The sequence below is a fragment of the Manis pentadactyla genome, chromosome 5 (genome assembly GCF_030020395.1).
Source record: "Manis pentadactyla isolate mManPen7 chromosome 5, mManPen7.hap1, whole genome shotgun sequence".
Lineage (NCBI taxonomy): Eukaryota > Metazoa > Chordata > Mammalia > Pholidota > Manidae > Manis > Manis pentadactyla.
The window spans coordinates 75,997,822-76,019,416 of NC_080023.1; the positions used below are offsets into that span (position 1 = coordinate 75,997,822).

Consider the following 21,595-nt stretch of genomic DNA (forward strand, 5'->3'; position numbering starts at 1 on the left):
ACTGTAAACTAAAATTCTTAGACATCTTTAACAATTTAGTTATAATTTTTAAAAAATAGCCATTGTGGCTATCCCAAATGATGATGTACATTTGAAGGTTGTAACACATCCAATAAAAAAAAAAAAGATAAACAGTGGATGAAAAGAAAAGGAAACAAGGAAGGAAGGAAGGGGAGAAACAACCCACTTGTGCCATCTGTACTTCCTGAAACCTCATACATAGATTTTGCTCACTCTGAGTAGCAGAATTGTAGTTCTATGTAAGAATACTTTGTCATAAAGCACCAATGAATGTCCTTAAGCACTTAGATCACCAAGAGAATCTCAGCTGCACTGGACTTCTTCCTGCCTTGTCCACATCTGCTTATCACATTTTAATGAGATTTTTCTGGATCACTTTGTTTTATCAGGGTCTTAGTCTCCTTTTTTTCCTTGTGAAAGATCTAGTTCACCCCATTGTTTTCACAGTCTTGCTTCCTCCTGTGTTTTCCACAAACAGTTGTCTGCTTGTTGTATTTACCCCTTAGCCTTGATCTCAGTGTGCTTATTTAATGCTGCCCTTCTGTTTCCTAACCTGAGTGCACTATGCTTGATTTCCATATACCTTTGTGATAAACAGATTCTTTTATTCTGTGGTTTTCATCAGAAAAAATTTGATTTGGGTTTATTGACCTTAAAAGTAAAACAGTTATTTTACTAGCAAAAATGTGTTTATTTGGAAACAGTAGAAAGTTGAAATCTGGGACAAACAAGCTACTGCAAAAACCATGGGCTAGTCCAAAAAACAAAGGAGAGGAATATTGTTTTATAAAACAGGAAGAAGTTGGAAGGGGTGGGGTTAAAGGGAAGTCTGCTGGAGAGAAGGAGGAGTTCAGATGAAGATGGTCTCTAACTGGCTGAATTGCTGAGGTAGTTGATTTCTCATAGGAAATGCATGTACATCTTTCCCTGTTGGGGCTTGTAACTGATGATTCTTTCCCATTGAGGATTCTTCTGTTGGGGTCTGTAATTGATAGCTGGTGGTACCCCATGAGAGCCTCCCTTTCTGGCCTCCCTACTTCATTTTAGAGAGGTTTCCCTTGGTTAATTTTTATGGGTTCCAAAGTGAGAAGCTACTGAGATGAGGTATCATTCTCTGAGAATCTATGAGAATAGTGTTTTTTTCTTCTTCTTGTTCCAGAACCAAGTCAGAATCCCTGGTCCAATAGAAGTTGGGGCCTGGTCTATAGCAGATCAGAGGGGATACCTGTTCATGGCATATCCAACATTCTTATAGGCTGCAAATGCCACCAATATCTTCACATAGACTACCTTATAAGGGACTTGTAATGACATTGCTATGATGTGAGCTAGATATTTTCAAAAGGTTTTGGCCATTAAACATTAAATATTAAGAGATAACATTTTTCCATATGCATCAAAACATTTTGAAGTTATAAGGCACGTTTAAAAAAGTGTTTAATCCAAGAAATAATTTCTCATTTTGATAAATCCAATATATTATTTTCTTTATGAAATCATGTAAAATACATGTTCTTTTATAGGCATAGTAATTGTAATACAGATGAGTTGGTTGCCCAAGGACATAGAAGTATACTGACAGGCACAGGCTAGAATTTATCTTCTGATACTCACTCAAAAACCAAGTGCCTTTCCTATTGTTATGATTATGGATAGAGAATGAGAATGAGAATACCAAAAAGTCTCTTTAGAATTTCTTTAAGGTTATTTCATTTCAATTTGACATAGTTTTATTTAGTCAGAGCTGATCTTTTGAGCAATGAAAAGACAATTTCACCTTCAATTGAACATTAATTCATACTAATTAGAAGTTAGAGAGTCATGTGACTATGACAGCTGAGCAAACATGACACATCTGAGGAGCTTTTAAAATGTGTGTCTTCAGAGTCTGATGTATCTGATACCTTAACTGGCAATTTGCTGTGGGTAATGAAAACAGTAAGACTTGGTCTCTTACAGACTGATATAAGCAGCTAGTAGGTATACGGTACATCAATAATGAAGTGATTCATATTCTCCTTCCCTAGTATCAGACGCAGCTCATTCTTTGCCTCTTTATAAAGCTCTCATAATCATTTCGGTATAAAAAACACTGTAAGTAATATATTTAATTAAGCTTCTAGAGGGCAGTTAACAACAGCAGTGCAACTTTATCTTCCCATTTTCCTTGATGTCCTCATCTCCCCTCCATACGCACGCTTACATTTTACTTTTCCATTCTTTCTCCCTTCCCTCTTCCCCTTTGTGATGGCTAGTGCTGCCAACTTTATAAAACTACAGATGATTAGAAATCATTTACTAATGTGAGTAATTTGCTTTGAGAAAATATTTGAGCTTATTATAAATGAGCTAGTAGTTGAAGCAATGAAGCAAAATTGCAAAGGCAAAGAAGCATTAATCTTATTTTACAAAGGTCTTTATAGTCACTTCCCAGAACAGGGTGGCTGCATATAGAAGAAAATTAGCATAGAAGAGCAGTGAGATCATTTGCACAGGCATTAGCCAAAACTTGCACCCAAAGTTTGAATTGACTTATTGACCCCCTCCTAACTGTTCTTTTATTTTTATTGCTAAGATAACTCATCAAATTTTGATTTAAATTTTAGGCTATGAATTGAAGCTATAGATGCAGGTTGACTCTATCTATATCCTAGAAGGTGGGAAGACTATGGATATATAATTTCTTAAGATGCCATGTAGATTATCAGAGTTTACACTGGATGGTTACACCACTCTCACTTGCCCATTTTTTTCTTACCTAGAAAATTTAATTAGCTAGGTTCCTTCCATCCACATGCCATTCCTCTCCTACTGTATTTTATTCATTCTACTATACCAGATCCAGAAAAGTTTTGGTAGCTTACTATTGCCTGATAGTGACAGATGACATTCAGAGTCTCAATGGACCATTCCCATATTTCAGATTTGTCAAAATGAATCACTTAATTATTGGGTTTATTTTAATTCTATTTTCAAAAACTAAGTGAGCAAATAATTACATACAGCACTATGCTACTAAAGTATGTGTTAATAATTTAGTTTTCAACCTTTCCTCCGCTAATCTGTTTTCAAGGTGAAAGAGAACACTAGTGTAGTGAAAAGTGATTGACTCCTTCACATTTGGCTTTCCTTCTATTTTCAACTTAAAAGTTAACTAAGTACCTAGTTAGAGGTATTGAATAATGTTTCCTTCTACCTAAAATTGCTGTTGAAGCATTTTTTTTTTCCTCTTACACTTCCAGTTATCTCTGGGCACAGCTTTGGGTAATATTTTAGTTACAAAAATATTTTCTTATGATATGATTACATAAATCCTTTATCTACAGACATAAATCATTCAAGGGTTTGTATTTGAACTTCTTAAAATATGTATTTAAAGTGTGTGGCTATGTAGCAAACCTCTAAACTTATTTAAATGTTCATTTCTTTTTTCCTTATTCTTGTAAGAATATTTTATGTATTTCAATTCTAGTTTTTCTTTCTATAAAGGAACTTTGACATGGTGTTTCTATTTTGATACTAGTCTTGTGGGTGGAATATTTGGTCAGGTCATCAAATGATATAGACCCCACCAACTGCTGCTGTTCTCCCTTGTCCCAACCCCACCCAGAGGCCTTGAGATAGTCACTTAACTTTAAACACCTATTTCTATTTTCATATGAAAAGCCATAAAAATAAATTCAGCAAATGCTTTTAGCTAGCTGATTTTGGCAATCACAGTTTAATATACTTTAAAGGAAATACCTTATTTCTGTTTTTCTTTGCTCATCCTGTTTGGCCACCTTAAAACCCAATGCCAAGCTTAGGGAAAAAAAAAAAAGTTTTTTCAACATCTTCAGTTCTTTAATGATACATGGATTAGCCTTTATCAGCTGGGCTTCTTGAACAGTTACATTGTGTATCATGTCGCACAAAGAAAAGGGGACATGATAAATGGATATCCTTTTGTTTTGGTAGCTATTAAATGTCTTCACTTTCATACAATGAGAAATTTGATAAACAGAGTGAAGCCTCATGGTTAATGACATTTCCAAATTCTAGGATGTCTGTAAATAATGGAGGAACTTCATTATAAACAATGGAGGATTAAAACAGAGAATTCATGACACATGAGAATAAATTACTTCACATCTCATCTATATTTACAGAATCATGTTAAAGTCTCTTCATTTATCCTCTGATAAATATTTGTTGGATAAATGATGGTGCTCTTTTTAAACCTGAAGTCCAAACGGCTTAATCCAATAAAATATGTAACATTTTATAGGTATTCTGTAACACATCTTGCATGTCAGTATAGTGTAGTTACATACAATATCAATTATTCCTTAAGGTATTATGTAGTTGTAGATCATAAACTTTTTGCTTAAACATCACAGCTGGTTGCTTTAATTTGATGCATTATACCACAAATGTTTCAATAGCTTGACTACAATGAGCCATACTGCAGGTTCAAAAGAAGAGCGAAGGTCAGTGACCATGAAGCCTAGTCATTTGCAAATTGTCTGTGGGCACATTAAAAAGCATCCTGTGGAATATAGTTTAATGAAACGTAACCAAACAAAAGGAAACGGAGTAGACTATTGCACTGGTGATTCCCTCATGGAAAACAATAGGATAAATTTTTAATCTCATGACAGTGTTTACAATAGGACATAAAAAAAAAATCTTGAAAATGGTGCATTGAGGGTAGTGTTTACTACTTCCATTGTGATAGCCCTGTCTGCTTTTCAAACTTAAAACACCATTAAATCTTCAAAGGAAAGCAGTTAGCAGGAGAGAAAAACCAAAATCATTGCCCTTTCTCACTCTCTACCCAGGAAGCTTTTTCCCTCCTCAATTAAAGGACCAGAAAAGCTTTCTTTTCATTCATTCTGTTTGCACTCCAAAAATCTTTTGCTAAGAGGACTGATAATATTACCATTAATATTATCATTCATTACAACATAACCCCAATTTTAAAACTGTTGTAACTCCAAGGGTGTTTCTTCTAGCCCATAGCAATTAGCCCTAAATATTTTTGTTAAACAATTGATAAACTAAAATAATTTAATCACTCGTGATCAGAAAATTATCCCAAATTATGTGTTGGCAACACAACAGACATGAAAGAAATTAATGTAACAGGCTAGAGCTATGACATTTCAAGCCATTTTTAAGAACTGTAACTGAGTTAACTTCTTTTTAGTCATAACATTGTAGAATTTTAAAGCTGAATGAGAACCACAAGATGTCTAAGAGAGTTTGTTCTCAACAAACTAATCATCTTTCGGTTCAGAAACGTTAGTTGTCCCCAGCGCATAACTCCCTATTGTGACGTTTGTGTTACCAACGCGGTCCTTGAGTTGTTCAGGCTAGAACTAGCGTCAGACTCGAAGTGTAGCTTGGACAGGGCTGTACTGGAACTTATTCTAGAACCCAGAGGAGAGAAACCTCTGGCTGGCTCTCCCAGGAGGGGTTGGGGAAGAGTTTAAAAGAACTTTTATCAGGAACCGACGATGTCAAACATGCCGAGGCCGTGAATTTCAGGAATTTGGACGCGCAGGCGCAGTTGGCAGAGCTTGCTTCGTACATCCTGTATCTCATCAGCACGGTAAATCTCCGCCCCTGGATGTGATTTTTAGTATTATAAGGAGGGGAAAGGTCAGCCCTGGAGTTCATCTTGACACAAACTCTTCTGGTTGGTTCTCCGCAGCTGTGGCAGCTGAGTTCTTTGGGTAACATCCTGCTCCCACCTTCTGTAAGATAGACTGCACAGGAGGCATGTGGCTCAGACTGCCTTCCATGAAAATGAGCAAGGAGCACTGGTTTTGTGGTTAAGGTGAGGGGCCCGAGTTCAGTCTGTGCTCTGTATAACTTAAATCTGGTTTTTATAAGAAAGGTCAGGCCCTTCCATGTCTATATCATTTGGAGCCCAATCCAGTCCCATTTATGTAGCACTGAACTGCATACTCAGTTACAAACTCTGACCTAGCCATTGTGTGTGTGCATGTGTGTGTATGTGTTTCCTTAGCAACTATTTTTAAATGCTCTTCAACACAGCTCAACTACTATCTCCTCCTAAGTTACCCTAATTCTTTTCAGTCAAAACTAACTCTGCCTTTATTGGTAAATACACAAAACTTATTACTGTGGAATTTGAGTTACAGAATTTCTTTTGTCTTACATTAGATATTTTTACAACCAGAGTATAAATTCATTTGTTTCATGTATCATTCATCTCCTATTCAGCTCCCCATTCTTCTATGTCCCTAAGTCAATGTGTACTGAGATGAATTATATCATTCGAATTCAACTTTTTCTCTTTCTCCCTCCCTTCTTTCTTCCTTCCTTTATTCTTCTGCTCCGTCTCTCTCTCTCTCTCTCTCTCTTTTCTAAAGGAGAAAGTTGAGCTTCAGAAAGATGGTATTTTCTAAACAAAACAAATTAGTATTATTTCCAGGATCAAAATCCCAGTTCTAGCTCATCTTACATAAGTGCCCCATGACATACAGGTGAAAATCTTGCTCTGCTTTAAGTAATTATATGATCAGAGTTTGAAACGAAACATTTTGAGTTGCTCAGTGCAGCCTTCATTGTCATTTGGAATAGAAAACATGCCTTATCATCCTCATCTCTTGTCTTTTCTCAAGTCTCCTAGTACTTCTGGAGTTAATAGAGGTGGTAGTAGTCTGCCTCAACTCACATTGTCTGTTATTTGCAGGAAAGTGTAATTGATTGGAAGAAATACAGCATTTATAGTAGAGAAACCCCAGTATGGTCATGTTTCCTACCTTCGTATTTACATTTCACTTATTTTTGGGTTCCTCTTATCCCCTTGCCCTTGTACAAATTAAGGACTGTCAGTATATTAATCTTTCCTCAATGTGTTCTGGAGATGGATGTTCTGAGTTTGAATTTCAGCTATGACACTTATTTTGTGACTAGTATAGTAAATAAGATAGTGTACTCCAAATTTCTAATATTAGAATAAGAGTAATACATAATAAAGATGAGAATTAAGTGAATTAATAATTGTGATGCATTTAGAATACCATACAGGTTTCCACTAGTATTGGCATTTTCTTAGAATGGAGATGGACATTTCATTTTCCTCCAGACATAACCTAAGAGATGCTTTCAAGAGCAATATTCTTCTTGCAGTTATTCTCGATGGTATTGCCTCTAGAGGTTTTGTTTTCTTTCTAACTTTTTTTTTCCCCTCAGCATTTAATGTTTTTGAGCATGTATCCATCACATAACTTCACTGCCTAAAATCCTTTATTGGAAGAGCATACCAAATTCCTAGGTGTGTGATCATCCCAGTTTGAAAGATTTAAAATTTTCTCTCATATTTTCATTTTAATGGATTCTTCACTGTCTAAATGAAATGACTCAGAACTTCAGGTCTGGAGAAGGTGATGTTGAGGGAGTTTGAGCAGTGGGCAGGGGATTTCCAGATACAAAATTATGCCCATCCTTGAGGTCACATGTCTGGTATTAATATGAAAAAAAAGACACTGATAACACCAGCTAAAATTTCTTTGAACTGTTTGCCTAAGGGGCTCTTGCAAGGGCTGTTGGTAAGAGATCTTGATATTAATTGTCATGATTTGCTTCTCAAAACATTTTAAAGCAAGGTGATTTTATGTGGATTCTCCATTTTATGTGGCTTCAAATATGGCCTTGAGAATAAAACAGTATAAATATATTTTCAGAGAAACACTGCCATATTTCCACAGGACATAGAAGATATTTTAATGACTATGTTTTGATTCGAAGTTAGACATCTTATAAGCTTATATGTTATTGTGTCTCTTTATCTATTGTTTCTGCAATGCTATAAATATGCGAGGAGCTACTGTTAAATTTACTAAATTTAGCTTTGCTTCAATTTTAAATTAAAAACTTGACTCAAAATAGGCTAATCTTTGGTATTTTTCATTTAGCAGCAATTTCTATTTCTAAGAATGAAAAAATTCTTTTAAGACTATTTTTGTAATCACAGAGTAAAATTTCTATGAGAAATTACACAATTAATTACAAAATATTGAGAAACTCAAAAGAATCTATTGAATTTACCTAATTTCGGTTACTATTACATATCAGTGTTTTCTTTAATTCTTCAGATTTTTAAAATGGTCTTTGTATATCTTCAAGTAGTTAAAGTATTTATTTTCATTATTCCTAAGATTTGTTTCATCTAGTTTGAGATTAGTATGAAGTATCTAACAATTAAAGTATATCTTCAATGTTAAAGTGAGATTATAGTAATGTAATTTGTTTTTAAAACACAAGTAATTTTAGTATACTTAAGCATGATTTCTTAATATCTCAAATTCTTAAACAGGGAAAGCCCTTTAAAATTGTTAATAATGAGAAAACTGTGTTTTTAACATTTAAATTTAAAAACTTAATGTTTATAGGTTCAACAAAAATTTTGCATATTTAAATATCAACCTCATTCTTACTTCTATGATGCAGTGTTTATCATCGTAAAACACTTTCAAAATATAAACAAACCCACCCCTGCATATACACACAGGGTGGGATAGGGGAAGGGGTGCCCGTGGCGCCAGGGAGAGAGAGAACTTAAAACTGGATTAGAAAGAAAGTAATTTGTTATTAAAAAGAAATAAATCCCCAATGAACTTTGAGATGACACCAAAACCTTTTGTCCATATCCTTATCATCAATTTAAATAGAAATATAACTCTTACAGGTAAAAGCCCACTGTATCTCCCTACCCTTCCCCTGTCTATGCCTCCCTCAAAATGCAACTCAACTGCTGGCAAAACAGTGATCTGAATGTATCTTACAGAGATATCTTTAAAATGGGAAATTTCCAAATTCTATTGATATTAACAATAATAATTCTTGGCATAGAAAATAAGTGCTTCATTAAGCTTATTAGAAAATATTAATTTCAAAGACTATAAATTCCAAAATTTAGTCAATAGTATAATAAAATTGTATAATTCTAATATTCAATGATTTTCCCTAAATATGAAGATTGCATTGGTTGTATAATATAGTATAGTCACATCATTGTATTTTAAAGTCCTTCATTTTTTCTATAATAGCCAAACAAAATATGATGAAAGTGTGTAGTGTATAATCCTTAGTCATGATCAGGAACTAAGTCACTGACATAGATTTACCAGAGGACATGGACAGATATATCTGCCTGTGTAAACCTGCTCACACATGAGCATACATACACAAAGCCATTCAGAAACCATAGACAAAGCATAAAATTATGTATATAAAGGTTTCTATTTAGCAGAACTTGGAGATTCAATATATATTTAACATGTTTACTTAATATTTATATTGAGCATTTTCCCTGAACTTTTAAATTTTTTTCATTTATAATGGCAATTTAATGCCTGAACTTCCTATGTCATAGGGCTTCTGTGATAATCCAGTGAGCTAATATGAGTGAATACATTTAAAACTGGGAATTGTAAGGAAAAATTGGAAGGGTGGTTTTTTAAAGAATTTTAAAAAATCAATGCTTTTATAACTAATAAAAATCTAATCATTGAAGAATGAACGATTCTAACTTTACTTATTCTGTACTATTGAAAGCATTAGATGAATATCTAATTGATACTAAAATTCCAGCCTAACTTTAATACTGAAAATAATGAAGTCAGCCCCCACCAAATTTATAGAACAGTTTCACTTAGAAATAGGACATGTAATCTCTCAGTGAAATATTTGCAAATAAAGCTTAACCATGAATTAAAAAGAATCACACAAATAGTTGGCAATGTTTATCTAGTGCTTATATGATCTCAATTATAAAAACTCTATAATGAAGCTTTCTTTTATCCCAGTATGATGAGAAAATTTGAGGTAAAGTAACCAACTCTTCACACAAATGCAGTTAAGTAGTAAAGTTAGAATTTGAACCCTGAAGTCTGACTCCATACAGAGGACTTCAGCAGTATCTCTATTTCTATTAAAAAAAAAAAAATAGGAAGACATGTTAAAATTTGACAAAGCTGCATAGTCCATAAATGCATGCTATTTTGATACATTTACATAACGCTTGAAATATTTCCTGATAATTTTTATTAAAGAGCATCTGGAAAATGTAGAATAGAATCTCTAAGTGTGAACTACACTTCGTAAAACCTGAACCTGTAGGTAAAAAGATGAGGAAGAGCTAGAGTGGATTCCAGGAGAGATTCTTTTTTTTTTTTTTTTAGATAGAAGAGTTCAGCATTTTACAGATTGAAGAAAGGACAAGCAGAGAAGGACAGTTTTTGAAATAGAGGGTATCTTAACAATATAGCTGTGATATCAAAAATGAAAATATTCATCTCATCTTGTATAATGTTTGTCCTTCAAATCCCAATAGAGCTAGAACTTTTATATTTCTAATATATGCCTTAGTGTACTGAAAGCATAAATGCATTTTCTCTAGTTCTGCATTATAATAATGAACTAAGAGGATGATGTTATACTTTTTAGATGACATCATTTAAGAAATTATAGTAAGATAGTCATATAATCTTTTTCCTCTATGGAAATTAGTGACAATGAGACTGTTTCACAAATTGCAATGCATTTATATTTTAAAACATCACCACATGGTTGCAGTACTCCCACTAATATGGTATTATCACCACAACAAACAGGAGCATCTGTTGAAAAGGAAGGAAAATGTGTTAGCATATATTTCTGAATATTGAGGGCTGTTGAAAAGATAATGTAATTGAAATTATAGAAATGTCATGGGATGGTTGTAGAGGATTTATTATTTATAATACAGAATTTTCTAATGGTATGAGGAATATTCCAGGTAAAAATATAATTTCCTTTGACTTGACTGTAATAACATCTATTGTGATTCTTTGAGTCAGAAATTCTTTTAGAATTTTGGGCATTTTAGTTAGAAGTACCTTTTATTTTTTCCAGATTTTTTCTTCATTTGGAATGTTTTTCTATTTGGCCCTTAGAGAATACAGAATATTTACCTGAGAAGCATTTTTAGCTGTAAGGCCACTATTTAGTGTATTAGAACAATAATGGATTGAGGAAAAGATGGCAATAATAGAAGGTAGTATTTGAGAGAAATTATGATCAGTGGTAAATGATGGCATGACAACCATTTCTTGAGTGACAGAAAGTCTCTTAATAAAATTTATTGATGGCCTAAATCACATCATTAAATGTTAGGACAGATCTGCCAAATGAGGGAGAATTCACTGCCATTACTACTAATCCCATTACCAAATATCCCTTGCTCCATATTTTTATTTGCAGTGTTTTCTCCCTGATCCTTTTACTAATTTTTCTCAATTACATCACTGATGGCCTTTGCATCTCAGTGTCAGTTCCCGATCTTGGGTAAGCTGCCTTTACATCCCTCTCACCTCCTGCCCCCGCCGCCCCCCCAGCTGCTCTCCACTGCTGTTCTCCAGTTACCTCTGCCCCCGCGCCTTGGCTGAGGTCTCACATGTGAACTGGGCACTCTTCCTAGTCAGTCTAAAGTCAGTCTGCTGTTACAACAGAACTTGGATTCCCCTTCCAAGCGCAGGTGTTCCCTTCACCTTTTGAGAATCTGAGTGGAGCTATCTGTGGGAGAATTAAAGGATCAGCACAGATAACCCATGGTACCTCCCAACTCGCAGGTGTGGGTTCCTTTCATCATCTTGTCTCCTCCTGACTTCAACCTCTTTTAATTCCATCTTTTAGCATCAGTTTCTGAGTGTCAGTGTGACTTGTCATAGGAGAAAGTTCACTCATGTTCTCATATGCAAGAATGACCATTCCAGCCTACCTAACCCCCCACCCCGCCCCCAGAAATGCCTGTCGGTTTCAATGAAGAATTTTAAGTTTCAGTTGGGGGGAGAAATCTTGTTAGGCAAACATTTAGATATTTCTGAAAATATATTGTCTATTTGTTAATTCTTTCTAAATTATAAACTTTGAGATTGGCAATAATAGCTAACTATTGGTAGGAATGGCTATAGTAAAATTGAAAGTTTATCATATACCATATTTTCTTCCCATTTAATCCTCAGAACTCTATAATGCAATATATGATTATCCTAAATTTACTGATTAAAAAGTTGAGATCCAAGCAGGTTTATCAACTTGCCCAAAGTCACCTGATATGTTAGGGCTGCAGAACTCTCTCTTATTAAGAAGCTACTCCTATAAACAGTCATCCTTAAAACTGCTATTGCTATTAAGTTGAAAAAGAGAATATTAGGGCTGGTTATAATGCTCATGGGGTCAGTAATATGTAAGCATTCTCCAGCTGAATTACTGCTTCTGCTTTTAGATATCCAACAAGTACCATCCACACTGACATTACTTAGAAAAAAATGAGACCAACAGACCTACTAAATCAAAACATTTAAATAAGGTTAAAAAAGGGGTGTGGGGTGTTCTCTACACACAGATATAAATATCCCTTAATGATGAAGAATATAAAACTTACAGAGATGGTTACACAGCAGAGGATACAATGAAGATGCTCCCAGATGGAGTTAGGGCTTCCCAGATGCACATCAGCAAGAATCATAGTGGATGAGGGTACACCAGCAGAGAGTAATGTGTCTACAAGGAGCAGAATCTCTCCTTTATCATTCTTACATGCATAGGGAGGGAGGGAGACTATCTTATCTGATTGTTCTGCAGAGCCTGGTTCCTTGCCCATTTTCTCACTATGTGCAAGAGGTTGTGCAAAATGACTCCAGTGCCTTCTTACACCTGGGGAAACTGAAGGTCAACTTGCAGGGTACTTTGCTGCAGAGATAAGTCCAACTTAAAGTCCATTCTTGTACCATTCCTCTCTATTCTGATAAACATTTATTAATTCACACATTCAGGAACCTCTTAGAACATTCCAGATTTTCACAATATCCAGAAGAAATGTCAAGTGTAATTTTGGGGAAAAAATACCAGTTATTCATCTACCGTGACAGAGACTAACACAGCTCTTCAAGAGACATTTGGATTTTACAATGATAAAAGTAGAATACACTGTGGGCAATGGGAACAAATTGGAAAGCACCAATGTAAAACCAAATGAGAAGGCAAATTAAGAGTAAATTAAGGTCATAGTTATAGGTCCTGAAGAATACATAATTATATTGAAAATAGTAAATTTACAATTTATTGTTATCTTGAAAAGAATTTAATCCTACTGTGTATTAAGTACTGTTAAGTACAGATGAATTTAAATAAAGTTCACTTGTGATGGCAGTAAAAACTACCTCCCTATTCATGATGATGCCGGGTTTCTTGTTTGTGGAGCTGAAGAATGAGCTTCACAAACAGTCAAGGTAGGAGAGCAAGGTACAGGCTTTTATTTAGAGATACAGTGAAAGGACAGAGCTCCCAGCTCATGCCAGGAGGGGACAAGAGAGTCCATAGTGGTGCGTTGTTTAGGGGGTTTTATAGGCAGTTGAGGATTTTTTGAGAACATGAAAAAAAACTTAGGGATGTGGACTTGCATCACCTGCCCTGTCCTCAAGGTGGGCTGGGTCATAGTCTGATTGCCAGGGCTGACAGTGTAGTCACTGGTTATGCTGATACCCTTGCAAGACACTCAAACATTCCAGGCCAAGTCGCTTCTGGCCTTTTGACCTTTAACTGATCTCACTGAAGATGTCTATATTCTTAGGTATCTTTCCCTAGAGAATTAGTGTGATCTTGACTTTGCATAATGCTTAACAGTTTCAATGGGGACTTCTTTGCCCATTGTTACATTGTTCTAATTGTAAATATTCCGCCTTGCTTCCCCACCACCACCCGCCCAGAGGCCCTCACCCTACTCTGACTACACCAACTGTCCCTGTCTCAATGACATGTGAAATATTTAATAATTAAAACAGCTTTACATCCCTAGTTCATCACATTATTTTATTACTGACTTAATACTGTGCTTTATGCTTTTATATTAAGTGTTCTTGATTTAGATCTACTTTGAAAGGGTAAGAGAAAGATGAAGGAACAAAAAGGCAATGAAAGGAAATTGGAGCAACAATCCTATCATTCTGTTTTCTGACAATACAGTGGAGTCTTAGCCCTGGCTTACAATTAGTTTTCTATTTTACCATTTGATGATTTCTGTCGCTAGCCACAGAGTAAATAACTGATCTTGTTTTAAAGTGAGTAAAATAAAACTTTCAGTTATATTTTAAATAATGGGAAAAAAAATCACTTGTAACTTTGAAGAGTGCTTTAACATTTTTGCGTATCTTTTCATTCAAAATCAAGTGAAGTTCTTTGAAAATGAGCTTGAGAATCCCAAGTGGAAAAAATGTGGTTTTGAGATGAAAGTATCTTACAAAAAGACAGATGTTCTCAATTTTCTATCCACAGCAGTGTCTCTTGATAGTACTATAGCATTAGTAAATATTTATAACTCCATATTGAGCAATTTTTTTTTAGCCCTCCTCTTTCAGGGTCAGCAAATATTTGTTGAAATTTTAAAAATTCTCATTTGATCAGTAATTTTATATATGACATATTAGAAATACTTCTAGACATCAAATTGTGATTAGTATTACATAGTGTTATACATTTTAATAAGATATCTAAATATATGTGTTTATGCAAATACAATTTTTTTGTTTTCTTAAAAACCCAGTCCCTCAAAATTACCACTTCTTTATTTGAAATGAGTAGCCCAGAGTGTAGATACCATAAATAATATATGAGAGTACATTAACTTAAAAAAGGATATGTAAACAACTTCAATCTGTTAATGATGCTCAAGAGTAAATATTGTAACACATAGAAAGAAACCTGTTATAATATTATCCTGTTTGCTCAGTAGTAAACTTCTAATCTCTTCAAAATTAAAAATAAATAAATAAATTTAGGTGGGATTAACGTAGAGCATTGTCATTGAAAATGACTAGGCATGACAAAGTAGAGACCTGGATTCTGATCTTTTGTTCGCCACTTACTAGGTTGTAGCTCAGGGAAATTATATTTACCTCTTTGGGCTTTACATCTTACCTCAAAAATGAGACTCCAAAGTCTTTTCCAGATAAACTGTGCCAAGTGCTGCTGATCCTTTGCCCATTTCCTCTTAGTTTCTTTTACTGTCTTGTGCATGTGTGCACGTGTGTGGGAGTGAGAGTGAGTATAAGAACCTAAAGTCCATTTTGCTTGCAAAGCAAATGTCTCTTAGCCAAAGGCTGACCTGTGTGGAGGGATCCATATTCCCTGGCTCTATATCCCAACTCCTTGCCCTTGGGTGGGTATGACTGAAAGCACATACTCCCCTCCCCAGAGCTTTCCCGTGGGTGGAGCCCAGGGTGCCCTCTGAGAAATAGAAGCTGCACTTGGGATGCACTTCTTCCCTGTCCAATTTCTTCACCATCCTACTATTATTAGGAAATGCCCCCAGGAAAAATAAACCAATTTCCCAGGAATTCTCATCTCAGTCTATTTCTGGACATCCCAAAGCAATAATAATCTTTTTAAACGGGGATGTAATTGACCTATAACATTACAAGCAATAATATCCTGATTAATTTTGTTTTGGTTTGACATTGGTTTATGTGAATTCTGTCTGGCATTAGGCAATGAATGCCATTTCAGAAGAATGTTGTAAGAACTACTGTACCACATCTGTGCCTGAAATGTTACTATAAATGTTATTATAAATAAGACTTACAATATAGTATAGCTACTTTATGTAATAAACTAGTGAGAATATAATTGATATTATCAGTGGTAATATGGAGCTTTGGGGTGTCTTTATCATCTTTGAACCACTAACATAGATTCTTGTAAATCAGTTGTTTACCAAGTAAATTTAAAAGCTTACTAAAAAAAAAAAAAACAATTTTGAGAGTGAAATGGAAAAAATAAAAATAAATGGAAAAAATTTGTTAAAGTAAAAAGCAAGTGAATTGGGCAATCTCATATATTCATTTAAAAATATAGAATTAACATTCAGAGATAAAGGTTTTATTTTAGATGAACATATATTAATAAATGTCTAAACATATACATGTCTGATTTCAATGCCAAGTGAATTCAGTATTTGATTCTATTTTGTGTTTAAAATTTGGTTTGAAAAGTGAATGAAAAGACTTTAAAAATACTACTTTTATAGTACTGGTAGTGTATAATACATAGATATTTAATCTTTCGAAGTTATTTTCAAAGCTTTAAATATACTGATGTGTGGAAGTAAATAGATTAATGACAAAAAATACCTTTGATAAAGATCAAATGTGGTTTTAATCAGATAACTTGAATGATGTGAATTCTCTTGAAGACTAAACTATTTCTGAGACAAAGAGCTTCTTTGATCTATCGCAATATATCAAACTCCTTTTTCTCCCATCTGACAAGTGAAATAAGACAATCAGCACAGTGACAAAGCTTGGCATTTATTTTCTCTATTTCACAATCATTTTCCTTGAATTCAGTCTGAGAGTGAAGCTTTTATTTGAAAAAAAAAAAATAGTTTAAGGGAAACAGCATGTTCAATCTTGTTTTGCTGATCAATAATTTCAAATATTGCTCTAAAGTTTCAGTTTGACATATCCTTGAAGAATGTAAATGCTACCTAGGGATGTAATATCACTAGGGTCTGTACTACACTGCTACCCAGACTTCGTTCCTCTTGTAATGGCAAACTGTCTTCTCTCCCTTCTTCATCAGATTCTGTACCACCTCTTTTATTAATGTGTATGATGTAGCAAACTGCAATGAAAATTCACTTATTTCTTTTACTAGATAGGCAGTCCTCAATTTTAAATAAAATTATCTAAAAAGGTATTTCATTATTGGCCTCATATAATCTGAAGTTGAAAATTGATACACAGGGTAGAGTTTCCTTTGTAATTAAGAAAAGAAAGTGTGATTGTCTTACTATTAAAATTTCACTGGCAGCAGAATTTTAAACATGTTTCTCATCTTGCTTTACTTATTACTAGCCATCTCTTATATTTCCTTTTATTTATTTATTTATCTATCTATTTATTTACTATTTATTTATTTATTTTACTTCGACTGGATCATGACTATGTGTACAAAGCACTTATAAAGTCACATAAAGCTGTAAGCTTTCCAGAGAAGGATATTATTTGTTTACGTGTCAGAAAATATGATCGTTGCTCAACTTTCTCTTGATTTATCAGCTGTATGTATTCAGTCCTTTTATTTCAATCTTTTTTGTTGTTTTTTGCATACACCGTACTATAGTGTCTTATTTTCATTCTTCAATTTGTGGACCTTTGCCTTTTATCTGTCTAGTATAATACATCTGCATAACTAGGATTTAATTCTGCCATTTTAATGTTTTTCATATCTTATGCTTTCTGTGCTCTTTTAATGCAGTTTTAGAAAAATTTCTTCTGGTGTTTAAAAGTTATATAAGCTAATTTTATTATTGTTTTTCTTAAACATTTAACTTCTGTATCTCAAATGTATCAGTGACTACCTCCATCTTACAAAAGAAACACATTAGAGCATTCCATGTCTTTTGGTCTACATCCAATTATATCTCTAATGCCTGAAATATTATTTCTGGTAACATAGATGCACTTTCAATTTTCTTCTCTCTCGTTTTCTTTTGTTCTTCGTTCATTCATGTATCATAGTATATATTTTTTTAATTGTTTGATTATCTGTATTACTGCTATACATCAGAAAGCATTTATTTTGGCCAGTTCATTATGTATCTTGGAGGTACTGGCTCTCCTCAGGAGTCTAGTTAATTTGACCTGTGAGCTCAGAGTACCTACAAGATAGTGGCTTTTTGGTCTTGGAGAAGAAGGACCAAGACCAAAAGCCACAAGGGGCATTCAGGCACCACTGTCCATAGTTATCATTTTATTTTGCAACAACCAAGCAAGAAACAACTCTACCAGGATTTCACACTTAAATCCTTGGGGAGTATAATATATGGAGAGGGCAGTAATCCACAAACCCCTGGGGTCTGGATTAGGAAGAGTAAAGGACTGAATGTCCAAAGAATGCAATTCCCCACCTACTTCTACCTCATGCGGTAAGATTCTTGCCCACACAGATGCCCACAGCAGTGGTTTGAGTAAAGGGGATAGGCAGCGATTGTCTGAAGGGATGGAAGTGGGAGGCTGGGTTGAGGAGAGTCCAGCAGAATTTAAATTGTCCTACCATTGCTTCTCTAGCTTCTCTTTGTCCTACATTGTGCCTACCCACTCCTCTCACAGGGCAGTTTAAATTATTGTTGCTGCTGCTATGGTTAGATCTTGGATTCTGTCTTTCCCTATTGTGTCTTCAGCATCATTTATAGAAGTGATAACCATCAATCCGTGCAGGTTGGACATCTTGTTGAACACAGGGATTGGTTATATGCAGGTAATAAATTCGTGTCTGTATTCAATGTGTATTATTTATCCAAAGATTTTCTATTCAATTGTTTACAGTTTTCCTATAATTCATTCCTATAATTATAGGAATTTCCTATAATTCCTCTTTGAAATTGTTCACATATTTTTTTTGATTTGTTACTTTATGAATCATGATTTTAAACACACACACACAAACATACACACATAGGCTTCATAGCTAGACAGTATTGTTGAGTTCAAAACCTGTTTGTTTTACAATGAGAACCCCCATTTATAACAAAAATAGATGTTCTGAAGTCTGACCTCGTGAATATTCCTTTGAAATGTTAGATCAAGTATCTGCTAATAAATCCTGATGAAAATTTGCTTTATGAAATTTTTTAATGGATTGATAACTTCCAATATATAAAACAGAGTAAATAGATAACATAGTGAGACTTCTGAAATCTTACCCACAATTTCATTCTTCTGTGAATACAATTGACTGCTGCTAAATATGACCCCTTTTAAAGCCCACATTTCCACACATTGCTTTAATGGATTAAAGTACCTTATCTTCAAACTAAAGCAATATACCAATCAAAATAAAAAAGAACTGATGTCTATTTGTATGCACATTTTTGTTTACATGAAAGCATCAATATGAGTATATGGACTTATATTAGAGGTGCCAAGGCAGAAATACTGTAAGACAACTAACCTGTTTAAATTAATTTTATGCATTTTCTGCACTGGTCCCCTCCAGGAAAGGGAAAACAACGTCCTTTGTTCCAAGAAACACTGACTGTAATGTCCATTGGCTCCATCTCTCCCTATTCTCTTTCTCCACCCCACTACCTTCTTCCTTTTTCTTCTCAACCTACTTCTCCTATTTGTTTTTGTCATTTCTTCCATCATTTACTTCCTCCCCTTTCTCTCATGTTACCCTCTTCCTTTTTTCTTCACTATCAAGTAGTAGTATCATATTTATCAATACCAATGATGGTTATATCTAATAATCATTAAATGTTTTCCATGTGCTGGACATTGTGTTCAGCTTTTTACCATATGTCACATGAGTAATTAGAATTGGTAGTTCTTGGGATTCTGCTATGGTCTGAATGTTTTTGTCCCCCCAAAATTCATATATTGAATCTTAACCCCCAAGGTGATAGTATTAGGAGGTAAGGACTTTGGGAGGTGATTAGGTCATGTGGGAAGAACCCCCATCAAATAGGGTAGGTGCCCTTGTAAAAAAGATCCCAGAGAGATCTTTTGCCCATTCTGTCACGTGAAGACATAGCAAGAAGGCACCATCTATGAGTAAGTGGGACTTCATCAGATACAATCTGTTGGCACCTTGATCTCACATTTCCTAGTCTCCAAACTGTGAGAAATAAATTGCTATTGTTTATAAGCCTCCCAGTCTTATTTGTTATTGCAGCCCAAACAGACTAAGACAGATTGGATAGAAATTGATGTGTGATTCCATTAAAATTGTGCTATGACAACTTTGAAATTATATTAAAATGAATAAATTAATTTAGATATAAAGGTAGATTTAAAAATTCTAGAGTTGTATGTATATACTTTGAATAAAGTATATAGTTTCTCTATGCATACTTTGTTCCTGTGTTGCTTTAGGTGTTTTACTAAAAATGAACAAATGTACAATAGTACAGGTATAAACATTTAAAAAAGATGAAAATGAAATGAAAGTTAAATTACCCATAAATTTCTTTAATAAATTGTTACTCTTCAAGTATTCTGGCTGCATTCTTTACTTTGGATTAGAACACCAACCAAAAAATATATGACACTTCATATTAAATTCAGTAGATGTTATTGTATATAGCAATGATATTTAGGGGTGCCTGAAAATTATCCTTTGGGATTATTAAATTCTGTATTAAATTGTTTCATAAGAGTTTGGTAACATTATACTGAACCTAAACTCAGTTGATCTTTCCAAAATAAATAAAAGTTGCAAAGTTTGCTTTGCTCATCTCTTTCAAAAAGAGTGAAAATATGTAAAACCATTTGCATTGCAATTGCAGGAATCAAATTAGTTTCACTTATGATCCCAAAAGAAGTGAAATGTGTAAAATCATTTACATTTTAAATGGTAAGAAGCCTGAGCCAAGTGAAGAAGAAGGTGAAGTAAACATACCTAGGTTTTGGGTGAAGGACAATAAAGAATAAAGACACCTTAGAGAGCTTATCTGATGCCTTGTAAAGAAAGTAATATATATATGTATATATATATATTTTTTGTTTTTCTGGAGTTTATAGTATCCTGGGAAATGGTTGAGACCAGACAAATATCCAGAGACCTGAGGGTGAAGAACTAAATGAAGAATGCTAAAGAGTTTCAAACTGATCTTAAATTTGTAAGAAGCGAATCAAGTATGATTTGATTTTATTTTTAAAATACAGTTTGTCTACAATATGGAGCACATATTAAGTGAAACAAAACTGTAGGAGAGAGGGCTGTTAAAAGGTCACTGCAGTGATTCTGGGGAAGAATTATGAGTGCCTGGAGGAAACACGGGCAGCTAAAGCAGAGAGGAAGGGACAAAGTGAGGTTATTTAGGAAATGGGAAACTAAGCATCCAGGATGACTCCTAGGGTCTCTATTGAAAGATTGTTTAATAATGAAACATTTTGTTGATACAGGGAATCCAAGAAGAAAAATGTCAAAGAATGACAAGCTTTGTTGAAAATATGTTGAGATTGTGATGCATGAGGGCTATTCAAATGGACATGCCTCTTGGGCAGTTTGACATAGGGATAGACATTGTCCAAAAAAGTTGCAATTTGGATTTGTTGTAGCTTTATTTTGTTTTAATAATTTTAAATTAAGTCAACTTCAGTTTTAAAGCCTCTGGCATCACTAGGATTTATATAATCTCAAAATTGAATTTTTTTTTATATACTGGTATGAAAGGAAGTAAACATAATAGACATTGAAGAAAAGGGAAAGATAGTGTACATCTGTTATTCATTTCTCCTTGTTAGTAAGCAAATATGATTTTGAGATAACATGTTCAGTAATCTAATATTTTTTAAGTATAAATTCAATGCTAGGAGCATTACTTGAAAACTGGTATACTTCTAATGTCATTTTTACTAATTAAAATCTTCTGAAACTCAGTTTAGCAATATATAGCATGATCCATAAAGATATCCATACTATTCTATTCCTACTTTACCCTAAGGATTAATTCAAAATAAAAAATATAAATTTGTACAAAAATGTTCAATATGGTTCTAAAATTGGTTTAAATATC

The 21,595-nt window shown here is 34.1% G+C and overlaps 1 protein-coding gene across 5 annotated transcripts in view; it reads left to right on the forward strand.

Moving 5' to 3' along the window:
• The window catches only part of CCSER1 (coiled-coil serine rich protein 1), a 1,396,684-nt gene that overhangs the window by 773,003 nt on the left and 602,086 nt on the right, over positions 1-21,595 (forward strand). The gene's annotated exons all lie outside the window — the stretch shown is intronic.